This window comes from Erithacus rubecula (assembly GCF_903797595.1).
Source record: "Erithacus rubecula genome assembly, chromosome: 11".
NCBI lineage: Eukaryota > Metazoa > Chordata > Aves > Passeriformes > Muscicapidae > Erithacus > Erithacus rubecula.
The window spans coordinates 15,339,844-15,358,104 of record NC_136663.1 but is presented as its reverse complement, the minus strand read 5'-3'; the positions used below and the strand labels follow the sequence as shown (position 1 = coordinate 15,358,104).

Below are 18,261 nucleotides of genomic sequence, written 5' to 3'. Positions count from 1 at the left end.
TTCATTCTTAAGATACAGTGGTCCACAGCCATTCTCAATGATGAACCATGGAAACATCACAGGAACCTGGTAGGACAATTTCAGATATTTGAGACAGCTTACCAAGAAAATAAAAGAGATCCAAAACCCACTACAGCAGATAAAACAGTATCTAGTTTATTACATATAGAAAGAGATTTCCAGAATTTACAAACACCCACATTTTCATTCCAGGGAAAGAGTAAATTTAAAAAGTTCACCCTTTTTTGTTTCCATTTTGCTTTGTGGCTTCCCGTTGGTTGGTTGTTGTTTTTTTTTTTGTTTTTCTTCTTTACAATATATACAATGGAAGACTTTGATTTCTTTTTTCTGATTTTTTTTGTCAGTTACTGTGCAATTGATGAATTCAAGTTGACACTTGTAAATAGCCATGAACGGTAATGTTTGTCTTCATTGCAGTTAATACAGACTATTATTTTACAAGGAGTACAAAATTATTTTTCTTTTGGAAAGAATTCAGCTCAACATCAGGGTTATCTTACAACTGATAGTATCAGTAAATATGACTGTACAATCAAGGCCCAGGGACCAATGACTCGTATTATATTATTTTCTGAATTACAATCTTAAAACAAGAATAGTACCCTACTCTATTCTTAGAAGCCTTGTTTTAAGCAGGTTCCCCACTCTGTTTACAACAGAATATAGTATACCTCAGTTCCACATCAAAAAAGATGTGCTGTAGGAAAAGTTACATTTTAATTAAAAAAGTACATGTATAAATCAAAACCTATGTTAAATATTTAATACTCTTCAACCAACATTAAGTTTTGTATGTAATAATTTACAATGATGATTTGTCATACAGGTTTTCAGCAGCAAATGAAGTTGTGTAAATGTGCTAGTAAAATACCCATTCTCACCATGATGTAGTGGTGGGCACATCAGTTCATGTGGCCAGCTAAGTCCTTATGGTAGAGGATGAAGTAAGAGAGACTTGTTGTCCAGGTGTCACAGTGCTTCTGCTTGGCACAACACAGGATGTGCAGCTCAGTCAACAACTCCTGAGGATTGTGTAAAGTAAACAAACTGAACTGGATGCATCGTACCCATTTACAGAGGAAGAGGAGGAGGAGGAGGTGAGGTCCTAGTTGTGATAGCATGAAACATACATAGTCTTGATACCCATGAGTTTAAAAGAAGGATTTGTTGAGGTTGTGTAGGTCATCATTCTGAAATTGAAAGAGAAAGAAAATCAGCATCATGAGCACTTCAAAACTTTTCTGCAAATATTTCCCACCCCCTCATTTTTTTTCTTCTCTTTGAAAGAGTTATCATTCAAACTGAAAGTGTTAGCACCCTGAAAAATTATGGCACAGTTGAACTGTACTCAGGCATGTGAATCCCAAAAGCATTTAAAACAGATGTTGGCAATAAAATTCAAAGCACTCAGAAACACATTTAAAACTTGCAAGAGATTCACCTAAGCAGAAACAATTTAAGTGTCCATACTGATTAACTCTGACAAGCTTCTGTAACAAGAGAAAGGAAAGCTCTAAACACCAGCCTGCTGTTGGCATTTTTACCAGCTTCAAGGAAAGATCCACTGCATGTCAGGCACTACAAGAGGCTTTCTGGGCCACCTGCAAACACCATGGCTGGCCTGGGAAGGATGACCAAGGAATGGAGCATTCAGGGTGCAGCATTACCACTCCCTATTTGACATGTAAGTTCTAAAAAAAAAAACATTGTAGAAAATCCTGGTGAAGTCCATAAATTTATCTACATTATGCTACCCTCTGAGAGAGGGCTGGGTGAATAAGAAGGTCCTGCAACCCCAAAAATGCACAGCTCAGGTTTAGAGAGGAGTGAATGCCAAGAGCTGCCTTTGACCCTGTCCCCCACTCCTCCTCATCTGCTGCAGCCTCCCTGACCCAGCACACAGCACACCAGTCTGGGTCAGCAAGTCCTCTGGACTCTGCCTTTCTGCTGGCTGACCCCAGGCAGGCTGTCACTCCCAGCCCTGGTCAGGAGCAGGGCAGTGCCAGCAGGATGCACTCGGGGCTGGATGGCCTCGTGTCCTGCTGGCAGCTGCTCCAGCCCCTGTGGGGAGCACGGTCCCTGCTGGGGGACACAGAGCTGAGGTCACACACACAGGCCTGGTGTCTCTCACTGCCCACCACCCCTGGGCCTCCCACCCCCCAGCCCTGCTGCTCTCTGCACAACACTGACATGCAGCCAGATCCACTGGGGACTGAACCATGCAGCACTGAAACGAATACAGTTTGACTTTAACTGGGGTTAGAGGACTACCAGCATTTACATTTCAGTAGTTTCACTAAAATCTGCTGAAGCAAAACTCACATTTTACATAAAAGTGTGTCTATTTCCATGTTCAATATTAACTGTGCTCCTGAAAAGACAGGTAAACAGTACATTTTCCTCAGTACAAATAAAGGCTTCCCATAGACACGTTGAAGTGAAAAAACTGAAAAGACCTCCTGTCCTACATTCTTTAATTGCACAAGAAACAAAATTTACTTTGTGTGGTCCTTCAAGTGAAAGGAAAGCCTATCCCTGTAAATGATGTGTGGTATGCTGTGAAAACTCCCTGGAGAATTATCTCACAGATCTCTTATTTACTTTCAACTTTCTTCTGCACTCACATTGCAATCTACTGGAATGTTCCTACCCAAGTATCTATACACAGCTTCATATAAGATATGCAGCTTTCAATTACATTTGACCTAAAATTAGCCAGTAATACCATACTTTATTAATAAAGACAAGCAACAAAGGAGAAATGGCTTCATTTCAATGAAGGAGCAAAGTGTGCATGATGTGTGTGCTGCATATCCAAGGTGGGTGTTCCACACCCAGATCCCATCCAGGAGGCCAGAGGAACAGCTGGGTGCCCCCAGCAGGCCCCAAAGGTCTGACCTGCCCTGCACCAACAGGGCAAGGGCAAGGACAGCAAGAAACTGCTTTTCTACATGGCCAGACTTGATTCTGCTAAGAGATTTTAAGAGCATAAATAATACATGATTTGCAGTATCAGGGTCAAGTTCTATGCCTCTTCACCAGTATTCAGGTCACCTAAACTCCAATACATCATGTATTGAACAAAATGGCCTGTCCCATCCAATTCCATCAATACAGCCAAGAAGTTATCTCAACCACTACTGGAGGCCCTTTATTCCTGGATTCCAAAGTGAGAAGAGCAGAGGAAGAAAGAGAATAACAAGTCAATTGGAAAAACAAAACACTTTGTAGAGTAATTCACTTAGAAAAGAAAACCAAAGAGACCCACAGTTACAGACACCCAAACACTTGTACCTTATAGTCCTGCACATGTGTAAAAAGAGTGAAAAATCACAGAAGCCTGAAATATCCAAGAGTTGGAGACAGGATGAAGAGCCAGAATCATGCAGGAATAACCTGGCATATGCTGAATTTCATACAAACATCAGCTGCAGGTACGACAGGATACAGGGGAATGGAGCAGTTTCAAGCCTGTACTTAACATCTCCAGATCTTCAGCAGTACAGCATGGAAATCTGTCTGTCACCCTTTCCTAAAGATATATTGATAGCTTTTGTTTTCTTTTAATTTTGGGAAGGGAAAAAAAATCAACTAGGATCTTTGCTAAGGGCCAGCTGAAGCTATTGATTGCAATTACTGGCTTTCATACCCAACTCCTCTGACCAATCTCTTTCAACAAAACATGAATTGAGTAACCAAGAATGACAGTCCACACTACTGTTACAGTACAGTGGTGCCTTTTCTGTCTGAATACACAAAGATGTGTAGGAAACAGACAATCTGAGGGCAAAGCTGCTCCTCTGAGGTCACTGAAAATATATTCAACCTATAAATCTTGAATCCATTATTTGTGCCTCATGCACAGCTAAAAGAACTGTCCTCAGTTTTAGCATTCAAACATTCTTTGCTGGACTTCAAAAAGAGTATTTCCCAAATTTTTGACAAAACAATCTGAATCTCCTCTCTCCTCAGTGAGCTATAGCAATGTGCTTTAAGGTGAAAGAACCTTATTTGGAAATGAAGTAATGGGCTGGATACTTCCAGCCATCAGCATTTCCTTAACAACACACAAAACAGTGCAGAAGACAAGTGTTTTAATAGAGAGTGCGAGGACAGCAGCGAGCTGAGGTAAGGACCATTAAAACTACTGACATCACTGTTGGCAACCAGAGAAAAGGGAAAACCTGTGTTTAATCTATTTCCTATTCACCACAAGTTTCAGCCGGAGTCCCCAATAATGCAGTTTGTGGTTGACTTTATGGAAAAAGTCAGCGATGCAAGAAAAATGTACTGGAACAAACAAGAATCTTTAAAAGTTCCTACAAGGCACCTCTGACAAGTAGTCTGCTCAACATCTGTTACAACACACATGCAGATAACACTGACACACATTCCAGCTGGCAAGGCTTCCTTCTCAAATCTCTCAGTCCTGGATGGATACAGCACAGCTAGCTGCAGTTCCTATTACAGCTGAAATCCCATTCTTAAATCCAGTAACTAAAAATAAGATGATATTTCATTTTATTTCCATTATTGGGGAGCTGGAGAAGAAGAGTACTTAAATTTTGAACTAAAGAGCAGAGTGTCTAGACAGTTTAATATATCTTTTCTGAGGTTAAACAGAATTTTCATCCATAACATAGATGTGTTGCTAAACTACACTTAAAGTGTAATCCTTACTCCTTCCTTACCCTCCATTCTCTTTGAAAGTAACCAAGGAGGAAAAAAAAACCCAAAGCAAACAAAAGTGAAAACTCAAGCAATGTTCCAGCAAAAGGCTTTCCAGTAGCCAATTTAAACTTCCATTTGCTATTAAGGGCCAATAATATGTCTTGTCCCTAAAACACCAGTAGAAATGCCCTTCCAAAGAGTCATTTAATTTCGAAACAGTCCAATAACATGAAGTTGCTGTTGAAGTTCCACCATCATGTCAGCAAATAAATGCAACTCCTTTGTCACTGATTAACACAGAAGGGCAAAACACAGCTCCCTAACATCAGACCTGCTCAATACACTGTGACACCTTTCCATGTCAGCTGGCATCTGTTTAGGAAACAACTCCACAGGTGACAGAGCCAGGTCAATGAAAAGATTTTCTTTTTGACTGAAGAAAATGCAGTTTTTTTCTGAATCTACCAAATGAAGCTATTTTGCAGCTCTGCCATTAACCTTGTTAATCCAAACACATTCTCCAGAACTGCGCATATCCCATCAAGGCCTCATTTGAAACCATGAGCAAGGACTAGCTGAACACTCCCTGCCACAGTTACTAGTTATAAATAAAAGGTTTTATAAGTGCATTTGTTGTTTACTTTAGGATCATATCGATCACCTTATCCTGTGTAGATTAAACAGCGGCTTCCCGCATAATAGACAAATGTAGCTCATAAAAAATGAAAAGCTCATGAACAAAACTGAAGGAGAGCCATTATGAACATTCTCGGAGGACTCAGGCAGGATCCCACCAGCCGAGGTCTCCGCGCAGCCTGTCCTTTGCCCGGACAGGTAAAACGGGGTGTCTTTAGAGAGCCCATACAAAGTAAACACATTAAGAAGTCTTGAAAAACTCATTAACAGCTCGTCTTGGTGACATGTGCATGAGTCACCAGCTAATTATAACCAAACGGTGCGCGCCTGCCCACGAACCGAATCCATCCCCGTTTCCGCGCTCCGCACACGGATGAGCACAAGCAGCGCCTGTTTACATTTTTCCCGGCATTACTAACGTGCACACAGGCACGGGAAGCATCTCCTTCGGATAAATTAAAATATCGACCAAAATTAAAGCTAGCTCAAGTAACTCCTTTTCAAAGAGATGCAAATGAGCTGCAGAGCTCCCCCACTCCCAGCGACGCCGAAGGAGCCAAGGAATGCAGGCAGGAACAATGGCTGCTCCAGTGTGTTAATTGCAGCCCGGGTCTAACAAAAGCAATTCCAAACAGAACCAAACAAAGTAATTACAACATTGCTATTTAACTTGACAGGCTGTAATCTACATTTAATAGATAAGCTTTTCTTCCTTGTACCCCAAAATGTCTATTTCAGCTTTCCCGTGGATGTCCTGAATGGGGAATTACTGAAGATTCTGTTTCACCAATATAAGGCAGAATACTGAATTTGGTGTTTTCCTATAAAGCAGAATAATGAATTTGGTGTTTTCATCCGGTTTTGTCTTTATAGAGGTCATTCACTGCTGGAGCAAGGAACCTAAAGACCACGTACAGATGATACCGTCCTTCTGCTGTTGGTTCAGAATAAGTTCATGCACAGCACTGGGAAAAAAAAAACAACAAAAAACCCCAAAAAAACCCCCAACAAAACAAAACAAAACAAAACAAAACCCAAAAAAACAAACAAACAAAAAAAACAAACAAAAAAACCAAAAAAAGCCATCCACACTACAGCAGAAAATTGAGTATTTTCCTATTTTCTCCAGAAAGAGAAGATGGTGAATAAACAACAACTGTGAGACTTTAAAAATGAGATGAAGAGTATAACCAGGTTTTTACATTTAAGAACCCATTTCCTGGGATGAAAGTACAGTGGGAAAGCACAAACTAAAAACCACACACATTCTTTGGATGAGCTTCTGCCCAGCAAAGAATTTGTATGTTTGATTTCAGCTTCACAGCACGTCAATCTGATTTAAACTCATTGAAGAGAAAACTCAACCCATCACTGAGGTCAGCGAGAAAGGCTGCCACAGACACAGAGCCATGCCCCGAGCACCTGGCATGGGAGAGAGTGAAGCTGCTGGAGGTCAGATTTGCCTGGTTCCACCAATAAAGAGGACATCAGCCAGCTCTCTGCACTGGTATAAAACATCCAGGAAAAAGGAAATCACAGATTTTCTATGTAGAAAAAGTACTGAAGGGACCTCCTGCTCTATTATACAAAATCAGTAGCAGTTAAGGGTTTGAACAAGACTGATGACCCAAATACTGAATTTCTGATTAAATATTTAACCTTTTCAATTTTGGAGAAAAAAGTTATGGAGTTTTTGGGCTTTTTGAAGACTAAAAGAAACAAAATACAATTAAATTTAGAAAGAAAGTGCTTAAATTCAATACGCTTTGTAAACAAATTCTACAACTTTTCTTGTGGTGGCACAGCTAAGCAAGCCATAGAACAAAACAAGTGTCCAGCAGTTGCAAGTTACAAAAATCCAAGATGCAGCCTGTACATTTGTGGTTGGTTGGTTTCTATTAAATGAAAAATATGGGCAGAGACTTTCTCATTAAAAGGCGTGATCTTATAAATGGGATTCTCATGTTTGTGTCTTCCAATTTTGTAAAGACTGAAGATCTGGATCTTTCCCTTCCTTTACTAATAAATCTGAGTAAACAGCTAAAGGTTGAGTCTGGCTTACAATGGAAAGAAAAAATACCTTTGTTTCAGGACTGAAAATAATGATGTTACTATGAAGCCAGGGATCTCAGGAGATCAATACTTCCAAGTTCATCCCAAATCTTCTCATAATGCTCTTCTAATATACTTGGCAGCACTGTTTGTGTTTGATATCCTTCAGATTAACCCACTGCTGGCCCAAGGTCTTCTCCACAGAATGCAATAATGAGAGCAAACCCTAAATGTGCACCACGTAGTTAAGAGCTTCAGTCCTCACAGGGCAACACTGCTTGTGTCTTTAAGATTCAAATAAACTTGCAAATTCAACAACTGGGATTGTTCATAATTTTGGAATTTGTACTGTTCAGCTCACCAAGTCTGCAGAGTCTAACCTTGAAGAATTTGTGGCATTCATGCCTCTCATGATGACCCAATAATCCACACCCAGTTCAAGAAAGCACTGGTTAAATACACTTTTTATGGCTGTATCCTTCAAAAGAAAACACTGCTCAGTTTCTATCTTTATCAAAGATATAACCATGTATCAACAATATTAACAAGGGGAACCCAGAAACAACTTCATTATGTAATTTGTTCTTCAAAGGAGCTTTCTTAGAACTTTTAGTTTTCAAATTAAATTACTTTCATGGCAGTTTCGAATTCAACAAACTCATCAATGCTGGGAATCATTTCAGCTGCTCTGACTGTAGGGAAGCAGATGACCTGGGTGCCTTCAGATGTACTCACACCCCTTCAGCTCGTCAGCAATTTAAACACACACAATTAATTTTGATCAAAATTGAGTGCACTGAAGCTGTGCTCATATTATATCAACTAAATTACATCAGCAGTGGAGCTCAGCAACACATAACACCCAGGGTAGCTACCACAGAATCAGAATATATCCCAGCTGCTGAATATTCATTCACATGCCTTTCTGGCACTCTGGGCTCCAAACCAGAAACCAAACCTCACCACTTTCTCCTGTGACTTTTTGACACAACTTTATAATGCTCTTTTTCTGACAGATTTACTTTTTTCTGACAACATGTTAAAACTCCTAAATAAATAGTCTAAACTGCCTTGAAACTGTTTTCATGATACATGCTAAATTGTGAGAGTTACAGCTTAAAGCAAAGAAGGAGTCACACCATTCAACTCTGCTGGAGTCATTTTCCTCCCAATGGACAAGTAAGTGGAAAATGCAGAACAGACAGAAGAAAAATGGCATTTAGGAAGGGATACAGAAGCCCCATGTGGGGATAACCTGGCCAGCTGACCTTCACTTTGAAATTTTGCCAGTGCAAATTAAGTAGCTAGTCTGCAGCACGTCTGGGCAGCAGCGTGGGAAGGAAGTTCTGCAGTGAATTTGGATGAAACACTTCCTCAATTCAAAACAACAGTGCATTAAATATCAAAAAAGGTTAATAAGGAGGTACTGGAAAACACATTGTGAGAAGCATGCCAAGAAAACAAAGCAGGGAAGGGATAAGAACAAATGAAATATCATAAAGCTGACAAAATTGTACCAAAGAGTTTGGAAAGCCAAGGTAGAATGAAAGAATCCATTATTTTGAAACCATCTGCTACTCCATAATATAAAAACTACCATACAGCAGAAACAGCTCAAAACAAATTAAGAGATTGTGCTTTAAAAAAGGGAAAGGAGAAGGCCTTTAGTAAACAGCAAAAAGCAACAGCCAAGTTTGGACTAGGAAACAATAGTTTAACCACAGATTGTTTTTCACCAAGATACCACCATCAGTCTGACATTAAATGAATTACATTAACTGCTTTGACACGTTGTTTTCTGCTTTGTAGACCAAGATAAGAAATCCTAGAAAACTACTGGCATAACATAATTTGTTTCACTATAATTGCATTTTTCATGTACATCCACATACACTCACAATTTATTTCTAGTAATTTGCACTCATTTGACCTGACCTTTTTACTTCCCCTCTCCGCCATAAATTGCAAAACTTCTCTAAGAGTAACATGGCATCTTCCTCTTCCCAGCACCTCAAACCCAGTGTCCAGATTCCTTTGACACTCAAGCTAGTAACTGAAATTCAAAGCATCAGCCATATTCAAAAGCTGCCAGCAGTAAAGTGCTGTGGTTGAGGTATATATAGTGTAGGTTGGTAGGTCCAACCTACAGCCAGTTGGACAAGCACACAACCACATGCAGAAAGACCTGAAATCTAATTCTGTCCTTGGTTTGATTTGCTTTGTAGTTACTCTGTCTTACTCTCAAGGAAAATATAAAACCCCATATATTTTCTACATGAAGTTTATCGTGAGGAGGAGGAAGTCATGAAGTCTCAAACATGCACAGTCACTAGAATATCTAGGGAATCATTTTTCTGCCCTGATCTTCCTGTGTCTCAGTGTGTTGCCTGTGAGCTGAGAACTGCTGCCTTGCAGCAGAGTTCAGACTGTGCCAGGGGCAGACTGCAGGGTGAGAATGTCTTGACAGTGCCCACATGAAGACAGACGCAGGGCAGCATCTGGACAAGGTGCTATAAATAAAACGTTGGGCAGCCACACGCTGCCGAGAATAAAAAGAACTGAAAAAATGCCTCATTCCTGGATCACTCCTACAAACTGAAGAATCCATTCTATGTGGGAAATGTACGTTTTTTGCTACGTAGTCTGAAACTACAACAACCCATATGCACGAGGGTGGGAGGCAAAAGTATCAATGCTTACAAAAATAAATAACATTTGAGTGTGACCACATACAGTCAAGCATTATTCCACATTAAAACAGATTTATAAAATTAAGCAAACTCTACATGCAACAGAATTATTAGCTCGAGAGAAAAAAAAAAAAAGAAAGACAACAAAATTCCAATATCAGAAACAAGCCTTTACTGGTAAAGCAAGAGCTGTACCCTTCTCCTCCCACTGAATTAGCAATCAGTGTACCCAGGACTGCAATGGGATTAACCTCAATAACAATGCTGAGCACTTTAATGAGCTCTGAGATAGTCCACAGCTAAAGTCTTCATTGCACCATTTAAACACTGAAAAACTTGTTTGTATATAGATTAGGTTTTCAAAACAACTGTCATCTAATTTATTTCCTGAAACCATGGTAACAAGAAAATAGTAAATACAGGGTGATGAAAGGGCACAAAGGAAATACAATCTCATTCAAAACAATGAAGGTATCTCAAGTTTGAAGTACAAGAGCAGAGGAGGCAGCACCTGGCAGGCACTTAGGGAGGGGGGAGCCCTATTTGGATACAGCTGTGAATTAAATCTAAATTATAAAGACCAATTAGACAAATCAAGTACTTTACTGCTGTTTCTTTTGAGTTTCATTCAGCAAACTCTTAAAAGCCTGAATAACTGTCAATATTGTATTTTAAAGCTGCTAACAGCCTAAAAGGACTAACCTTCACTTGTTCGGTTGCCACAATTTCAAATGGGAAACCAATCAATAGTCACATTAGCTATTTAATTGCAACACCAATCTAACATTATGAAAATGCATAATTACACAAGCAAAAGTCAAACTAGGTGAAAGTTTTTCTCATCTCAGAATTTTCAGTCAGATATTTTAAACGTTTTAAAACAAAATGTCACATTAATTTCTTTCCATATAATGAAAGTTGTTCACAAGAATATCAGTAAGAATCTCACTAGATGATAGACACTGTATTATTGTCACATGTAAATCTTCCATGAGTTGTCAAATCCAGCATTAAGGATAACCCTTTAGAAGCTATTAGTATAAGTCAATTGAAAATTAAAAGCATATAGCAGCACAGATTAAAGGCTTAGCATACACACTAAAGGATCTGTACATAATACCACATATTATTAAGATGTCTTAGTTAATCAGTGACTGAAAACATCCTCTAGAGATTAACCTTGACAAAATATATGAAAATCCAGCCTTATCATGCTGTATCACTGCACTTAATAATCTCATAAAACTGTAAATTCTCTATTCTTAAAACCTACCACACAAACTTGTACCACTGGCCACCCAGTCCTCTTAACCATGAGAATATGTACCTAACTTGGCCAGTTGATAGTGATCTCAGTGATTACAAAAGTAACTGATGGTACAATTGAAACTCTCCCCAAAATGAAGAGGAGAGCAGGGTGGTCAGACCAATGCTCAGCCCTGCACCCATCCCCTTATCAGCCCAGCACTGCTGGTCAGATATTCCAGAGAAGCTGCAGAGGGGAAATAGCCAGTTAATATATGAGAAAAATCTATAGGAAACACAGCTTCATTAGCTCCACTGCTCACAGATCAGCTGTTTGTATAAGCAGTTTTGCTTGGAGCAGTGTTTTGTCAGTATTATTACTGTTATGTTATGCAAAGAATGTATTAAATTCTTAAATATTACATGAGATTTAATGGATTGTGCATCGCATGTGGGAGGTCAAACAAGGAGGGTAATGTTCCATTCAGCCTTATAGATGTAACTTAAAAAACAGAAGCTTGCATTATACTTCAGGGAGCAAGTGCAACTCAAAGATATGGCTGAGATGGAAGAAGGCAGTCTGAAATGTAGAGGGAAATTATAAACTAAAATTTTAAATATAATTTTTAAAATAATGGCTTGTGACAAGCAGTAGTGCAGTTTTCAAGAAATTGTACAGCTCAGTCCCTTTTAAAACAATTTCTGCTTTCAGAGGGTACCTATAAATTCTTCCTGCATTCCCCCCTTATACAACAGAATATTGCATTGTTTTTTTTAAGTTTTGCATACCTTTGGAAACTCCCTGTACCTTCAGTGGTAAAGATTGTAAATGATCAAGCTATAGTAAAGAGGACACATGAAGAATGGCACAGTATTCCAGTTTCTACTTTCCATCTGTATCTTCATGCCAGACCGAAAAATACCCTAATTTAAGGTCCAGTTCTCTTAAGTGAAGGTTTTAATTAGGATAAAGCTAGTATTTTTGTTATAAAACCTCAACTTTCATGGTCTTTTGGGGTACAAAAAGTATACAGCACAACAACTAAAGAGATCTCAGTCAGTATTATTTTGTACATCTCTTTCCAGCAACAGAACATTTTTCATATTATTAAAGCTTTTCTGAAGTTATGTTTCATCATTTAAAACACTTAAGGAACAAAAGAAAACTCTGCAAATATCTTATACGAAACATAAATTTTGCAGTTTAAAATTCTATCAGAAGGTATGCTGCCTATCACATTGTTCCATAACATGTATTTTCTATTTATCACATGTACAAAAGCTACGAGTGTAACACCACTGCCTGTAAATGTGTGTATAAACAGAAAGGAGCTAAAATAGGCTATGGTAGCATGAAAAAAGTAGTTCAATTGCATTACTGGACAAAAAAAGCTCTCCAAAACCAGGACAGTTCCCTGCCTCAAAAAAAAAAAAAAAAAAACCTGCTCCCCCAAACCCCTGCATTGTCAGACAAAATTTATGATTCCCAGTTCAAATTCTGAGGACTGTTAGAAATAAGAATTATCATAGAAGGAGAAGGGAAAAACTAACTACAATTATTTTCTACAGATAAATACATCCTATATTGGTAACAACTGTTTTTCTATTACATGTTCTCCATTCTCAATAATTGCATATTCATGTCTCTCTATTACCAACTATGCATAAGGTTTAATGCAATGTTTAATTTGAATTAAGAATCATGACAACTAAAAGTCAGGAGTTTCTGTAGCATCAGTAGGCATTTGTTCTACAGAGACAATATGATGAAATACAAACACAGGAACCTTTTCTTTCACTCGAAGTCCTGGTATTTCAGCAAGATTCCTTTCAAACTCATTTCTGTCTGTGATTCTCTCCCAGTTTGCAGTCTTGGTTGCTAAGAGAAAAGCACCATCAGGGTCTGTGGAAAGGTAGGACATGGTAGGAGCCACAGGTTTTCCAAATAATACCTGAAGGTGTAGCAAGTTCTACTGTAAGTGCAACTTGGTATTTCTCAGCTACTCAGAATATTGACATAACAAAGTATGGCTTTAAGGCAAATACACCCCCTGAAATGGAGGAATTGTTTCCTTCCAAACTTCAAGGTCACTTAAAAATCTGCAAAACATCAGTACTGTCTGAAGCAGTGGTTGGAAGGGATGAAAAAGGAATGGTGTTCTCACTCACTGAAGATGGTTAAGCTTTTTCAGCTAAAGCTTTCCAGCAAATTTCAACTGGAGGGAGACTAGTAACAAGCATGGGAAATTTCTGCCTGAAGCACTGAAAGTTGTCAAAAATAGGAGCAAATTAGATGTTCTGCTATTTTACCATGCAAAATATAGACAAAACAGACATTCATATGACTTTTTAAGTGAAAAATCTTTTTGTAATATACATTTTCAAAAGAATAAGCAATTTAACTAAAATATCCTGAACTTCCTTGTAGGGCAAATGAAACAATTATTTTAAAGTTAACTCATCTCAAACCATCAGATTTTTGCATAATTGTAAACACAGACTTTTTAATAAAAAGATCCATGAACCTCCCATTTTTTCTACTTTTTTATTTGTCAGGTTTCTTCCACATGGGCTTAGGAATGATATTCATGCTTCCATACTCTTATTTTCACTTCTGCTCAGATGACTCCTTTACTGCTGCTTGAAGTGTACTGCCAGCTTAGACATTCAAGAGAGGACTAAATAACCAAATTCTTCTGCATCATTCTTGCAGTCAGAGCAATCATATATCAACTAACAGTAAAAATACATGTGGTAAGATTTAAAAGCTGTGGATTTTACATGTTTAAGTGGCCACTACATTTACATGATGTATTTGAGATTCAGAAAATAATAAACCAATTCATTCAACAAAGCTGTGCTTCATTGAAAAGAATGGAAATGTAAGAAAGGGAAACAGGAGTTTGGAAATATCCCACAGCTGCAATTTAGATGTAGTATTAAACCAGGGAAGTACACAGATGTCTACTGACATTTTACTTTAAAACACTTAAAGAAGAAGACTTTCTCTTAAGGGTTTGCAAATCAGATTCAGTTAAAGGAAAACAATGCTGTAATCTTCATTTATAACAAATCTTAAACTTAGTAGGCAGAAATCATTAGTAGTAGCAAACAGATTTGAGCATAAAGAGAGGCAATATCTGAGCTATGGGAAAGGCACTGCAGAAAGTAGAGGCTTTCCATTCCCACTTCTGGATACCAGCTGCATCTTTGGACTTCCAGGACTGTCTCAGTGCAATCATTTCTACAAACCACTATTGCTTTTCTTTATTTTATTTAGGAAACCAATATGCAACTATAAACTATGTTTATAAAATTATAATCTATATTCTGTAATATGTAAACAAGTGTCCATTACTTAGAAGCCACAGATGAGCATAATATTAGATTGTAATAGAAAACAGATGCATTTTCCTTTTCCAATTGTTTATATTGCCAAAGCATCCAGTCTTTAAGATACTCTCCATACAAATCAAAACATGTGCCTTACTGAAGGACAAAACAACAGTAGCTTTAAAGCACTGCATTCCCTGTAATACTTTGCCAACTCAACTGCAGCCCGAGCAGACGGGGCACTCCAAAGGGTGCAGCAACTACAGAGCTTCTGCTGCCAGGTGGCCGGGACAAAAAAAGGACATTTTACTTTATTGCACATCACCCCTTCCACCACTAATATTGCAGTCATTTAGATCTGTGTTCTTATGTGACTTATCCCACTTTTTGCCTCCATTTGCCCAAACTGGTTTTATCTCCCCCTCCCTTCACATACACAGGTACACACAGACTGATACACATAAGTATCTATATTTATGCACACAACACATTCAAGCACTCTTAGTTGGTTGATACAAGTAAGCATAAAGCAAAATTTATTTCAGCATTTCCTTCAAATGTCTACACCATGTGCTATGGTTCAGCTCCAGGTAAAAATTATGTGCAGATTTATCAATTGTTAGAAAACTATGAGCTCAAAACATGACCCAGAAGCTTGTGAAGGTCACATCACTCTTTGTCCTGAAGCTGCCTGCAGGTTCAGCTTTTGAAAGGCAAAACAGGAACACTGGAGTCAGTTCACAGTTAAGGGACAGCCTTTCAGTGTTTCAGTACTTTGAGCAGGAAGTATTTTAAAGTACCACCTTTTGCCTTCACCTGCAACAAAGCAGTTCAAGTACAGTTGTAACCTGAATTACAGCCATAGCCAAAAGAAGCTAGGCTAGGCAAGGAGCTAAGAGGGGGAAACGGCTTACAGAGAGGCTTGGGTGTCTTGTGAGAATATACCTTCATTTTTATTTTCACTGATTTGAACATTTACCAGAAAAAAAGCTTGCAAAGGGTCTGGTATACACAATACAGAAATCAAACTATGTTAACAAGCAATGTTTAGCCTTCCTATGGTTTTAAACCACTCTCTGCACTTGGTGGTGGTTGTTTCCGTGAAGATTCCGTGAAGATCAAATAAAATATTAGCACCCATATATGCACACGTAAAATAAAATACAAATTAATATTGTGTCTATACACCTAAATAACTCCCAAAGTTTCAAGTCCCTCCATCTTACAGGCTGTAAAGACAACATGAAAACAGAAGTATTTTATAAATCAGTACACCACTGGTTTACCAAGAGGAAACTCATTACTTGGTTTGACTTAGAAAAGAATTTATCTGTTCTTCAGATTAAGTTACAGCAGGAGAGGCCTCCCCCAGCCCCTCTTCACCTAAGGATTTGGCCCCTTTTTGGCTCAGGAAATTAACTGTACTCCCTGCCCCACAACGTGCAGCTCCTTCTGCAGCTGGTACTTCATTTTTAAACCTCTCAGCTGGGTGGTGGGAAGGCAAAAATATAGGAATGGATTGTTTCATTTTGAATTATATTATCATTTATGAAAACTACTAACTATCATTTTGAAAAGCCACTACTAAGCACTTTCTATTCACGGAGAAGAGCATCTCTGACAGGCCCTGTGTCTGCTTTTTCCTTTAATTTCATGCATACCTTTCTTTTGGCAAAAGCAGAATCTCAGGTTCAAGCCCCAGGCTATAATAATACCAAGTTAAAGGGGGTGGGTGTGCACATGTGCCTGGCACAGATTCCAGCAGCTGCAAACAGCTGGACACATCAACCCTGCACAGCAGCTGCAGCACATGCAATTCAGAAACCTTGCTGCACCTCCTGCACGGTGTGCTATGCACTAACAAGTATTTCTACACTCCAAGTGAACAAGCATCACGTAGGGAGTGCAGCTAAGCCAGACAGCTCTTCAAAGGAAGAATTACATCAATACTAGACACCCATAGCACTGGGGTTTCTAACATAGTGTGCCATGATAAATGTGGGAGGGTTCTTTGGGAAAGAAAGTGAAAAGATGGTGTTCATTTTGTTTCATGTACAGCGAGATATCCATAGTACCCACATGTAATAACAGCAAGCAAGAGTATCATACATGTCACTAATATTATAATTATGCTGCAATTTTTCTGGTTACCACAAGTATGCAAACATTTGCATGAAGTGCACTAAGAGCTCTGAGTTCTATTAAGATAAAATGTTCACATCACAATGAAACAAAGCATCAAGTAATCCACACCAGATAAGTACCTGATGCCCAAGTATCTTAACTCTCATTTTACTCAAAAAGTCTAAGGCAATTACACTGTCATTATTACTATGTCATTACACTGCTTTCTTCTATAATTAGAAGGTACAATATAGGAGGAACAGACGACCCCAAGGCAGGCTGTGGCCACAGCACAGGATGTGTGTGCTCTTCAGCACAGCTGTGTGGGTCCCTCTCAGCAGAGCTCCCAGGACAGCCACCACCACCTCCAGGTTTCACTGCCACCTGGCTGTGTGAAACCAAAGCCAGAGCCAAGCTGAGCACCATCAGCAGTGGGCTGAGGTGTCAAGACAAGTGTGTGGCCAAGTGAGAAGATGCAGAGAGAGCTTCATACCATTCTCACAGAAGTAAGGAAATAAAGGAAGTCAATTGAAGAGTTATGCCAACAAATCTTACTCTGCACAGCAGATTCTGAGATGACAGAAAGACAGACGCATGTTTTTAAGAAACATGAAATGCAGGCGTGTTTCCTGAGCAGTCAGCTACCCTTCTATAAGCAGCCCCAAAGCCAATTATAGCAGACAATTTGAGCTAAATATAAAACCCCACAAATTTCACAGTTTTAGATAACATCCAAGAAGGTGTTAAAGTTAACTTTGAAACTATGCAACAAGACTTCAGCTTTCTCATAACGAACATGGCAACCACATCCGTCAAAGCACCCCGTGATTTGTGGGAACAGAGGCTGAAGAGATTATGTGGATACTTCACATATTTCTCCAAGAGTAACAGATGGAATTTTTCTGCTCACAGAACTTCAGAGATGAGAAGTTGACTGTGCAAAATATCAATGGCCAGACTTCAGTTTGTAGCTTCAGTAATCTCCACATGTGATCAGGCTACAGTGAGTCCTAACTGCAGCAGTTGGATTAGTGAGGCTGTCATGGGAATACCAAGATAGCTGACATCCTGCAACAGGGAGAAAACAGGGATCCAGCCTGCACATGGACCTGTAGCCTCAAAAACTTCATCTTTTTACTAAAATAATTCCTCCATTCTCACCTCAAATGCAAAAGTAGGCTGCCACCCCTGCACCAGCCAGAACTCAGGACCTGGCTTATTTGACAGATTATCAAATGTCTTTTCCCTTCCTAGGAAGGCTGCTCCTCCCTAAGATACAACCAAACTGCATCTTTTCTGTTCATAGTACCAGTGCAGCTGTCCACTCTTTCCAGCTGGTTTGAACCTGAATGTTTTCCACTGCCTCTCCTCCATCTCTAGCTGCCCAGGAAGCTTTTCCCACACGCTGTGATATGGTCATTTACCTCATCATCAGGGAAGAGTGTTTCACACAGCCTTTGTCAACCTCTTCAAGGCTAAATAGCCAAGG

The 18,261-nt window shown here is 39.1% G+C and overlaps 1 protein-coding gene across 1 annotated transcript in view; it reads right to left on the bottom strand.

Annotated features, from left to right (window-relative positions):
• Positions 1-135: 135 nt before the first annotated feature.
• Positions 136-18,261, bottom strand: part of IRS1 (insulin receptor substrate 1) — a 48,453-nt gene continuing 30,327 nt past the window's right edge. Inside the window, exon 2 of the mRNA XM_079314671.1 lies at positions 136-1,211. The gene's annotated coding sequence lies outside the window, so the exon portion shown is untranslated. The remainder of the gene's footprint in view (positions 1,212-18,261) is intronic.